The sequence below is a fragment of the Galeopterus variegatus genome, unplaced genomic scaffold (genome assembly GCF_000696425.1).
Source record: "Galeopterus variegatus unplaced genomic scaffold, G_variegatus-3.0.2 Scaffold380, whole genome shotgun sequence".
In the NCBI taxonomy this organism is placed as follows: Eukaryota; Metazoa; Chordata; class Mammalia; order Dermoptera; family Cynocephalidae; genus Galeopterus; species Galeopterus variegatus.
In genome coordinates, this window is record NW_007726491.1 from 9456 (window position 1) to 11744 (window position 2289).

The following is a 2289-nucleotide window of genomic DNA, read 5'->3' on the forward strand; positions in this document are numbered from 1 at the left end:
GGCCAACAATTTAAAAGAGGATCTTGAGAAGTTAAAAGGCAGAGTCTAGCGGAGGGAACCAAAATGAAAGATATTACTGTTCAACCAATTTGGCGACTATTTTCATTAGCTTAAAAAGAGCTTCTGGCATTAAATTAGTGAAACATTAAATTACTGAAACTCTATCACATAACTATTTTTAGCAATTTATGACAAATTTGCTCAGCTGTCCTCGTCAGAATAAAAGGACTCAAATGGCTCAAATGTGCACCATAGGAGCTGCCAGAAAATAGTTTTCACTGAAATCACTGGACACATGTTTATAACCTCTGTTCAGTATTTTTTCAGATGTTTTCACTTAGGCGGGTCCCTGAGTACCTGTGTTCTGCTCTGCTTCTTCTGCACGAGAACTCCCACCCTCACGCCATGCTGAACACTGGCACCAGGCACCACCTGCTTCACCAGGAAATCACAGTCCAATGCGGGGGACCCCTCAAGAAATGGCTGTCCAGAAAACTCAAACTCTTGATTGTGACTAACCCACGGGAACAAATTTACCAGAGTCCATAGAATTTACCAGAAGCTCCTGGATTTCATCCCCAGGCAGTTCTACAGCAGGCTCAAGAAAAAGAGCTGAGACAGTAAGCCGGCTCTGGCATATTGAGGTGGCCCCCAAAATAAAGTAGCTTGAGACACACCTAACAAAAATGTGTTTAATTCATGTGACAAATACTTACTGAATGCCTACTATGTGTCTGGTATCGTTCTAGGAACTGGGAATACAGCAGTGAACAAAGTCACAAGACTTCCTGCCCTCACAGAGTTTACCTTTGACAGGGCAGACAGATGATCCAAAAGAAAGCAAAATACATTCCATATAAGATTATGGTAAGAACTAGTAAAAAAAAAAAATAAAGCAGGGTAGGCATCACAGGGACTCCAGAGGAGATGAGGACAATTTTATGCAGGGTGTTCAGGGAAGGCCTCCCGGAGGAGGTGACATCTGGACAAACATCTGAAGGAGGTGAGGGAGCAAGCCGTGGGGTATCACCAGGGAAAGCAGTCCAGGAAGTGGAGTAGGGAAGCTGAGGCAGCCACAGCGGAGTGAGCAAGAGAGAGCACAGCAGGAGCTGAAGCCAGAGCTGCTACTGCTGCCACTGGCCTGCAGCAGCGACACCAGTGTGTAGACAGGGCTGCAGGCCTACTGGTCACTGCGAATGCCTGCAGGGGACATTGCAGGCAACACAAAGAAACCAAGAGCCCCATGAGAACAGAACAGGCAGTCCACGTACCCAGGTACACTGTCACTTAAGCACCCCCCCAACCCCAGGATGATAAAATGGCCACACAGAGCATGGTTTGTGGCCATGGGCAGCCAGTCTGCACCCCTGCATCCTATCCAACCCCTCAATCTACAGGTGAGGACTTGCCACCAGGGCTGGGAAGGGCCTTGCCCATGGGCTCACAGAAAGGTGGTAACAGAGTTAAATTCTGGTCAGCTGTACCTGGTGTGGCCTTTTGGAACCCTGCTTCTTCTTTCTCAAGACAGCCCTACAGGACAGAACAATTTCTGGTGTTTAGGATAAGTTCCCTCAAGGGTCGACGTCAAGATCCCTTCATCACCCTCAGGGTCATGCTCCTCTGAAACCACTTGTTGGTCAGTGCCACAGGGTGCCCTACCCACAGTGTGCCACCAGACGCACACCTGCCTCCTTTAAACAACTCTGACCCCAGAGTCCCCACCAAAATTCATGATCCAGGGAAAGTCTTCCTAATGCTTCTGGATCCAAGGCAAACTCCAGGCATACCCAAAGCTATTTCGAATCCACTCAGGAAGTGGTCATGGCATAAACAACCAAGTAAATGAACGTTAAAATGCCACAGCCAATAACATGCTCTACTGGCTGTGCTGCAGGGGAGAGGAAAGGTAGGAAGTGCCGTTCCCTGAATATAGAGGCTTTCCTACCCACACACCCACCCAACAGAGAGAGCTCCACAAGTGATATTTATTACCCTTATTTTAGGGCAGCATTTCCTAAAGTGAGTTCTGTGGAACAACCTTCTCTCAGAATGTGAATACATATTCCTCAGAAAGTCATTCATGGTCAATCATGCTTAAGAAATGCTGGGTTACGGGGCCGGCCCGGTGGCGCACTGGATAGTGTGCCGCTTGGGAAGCGCGGCAGCGCTCCTGCCCGAGGGTTTGGATCCCACATGCAGACCGGTTCCCGCTCAGTGAGCGAGGCGCGGGAGCAGCACCGAGGGTTGCAATCCCGTTGCCGGTCCCCAGTCCGGTACGGGGGCAACACT

The 2289-nt window shown here is 49.1% G+C and overlaps 1 pseudogene; it reads left to right on the plus strand.

The window, feature by feature from the left end:
- The window catches only part of LOC103586810, a 6418-nt pseudogene that overhangs the window by 3403 nt on the left and 726 nt on the right, over positions 1-2289 (plus strand).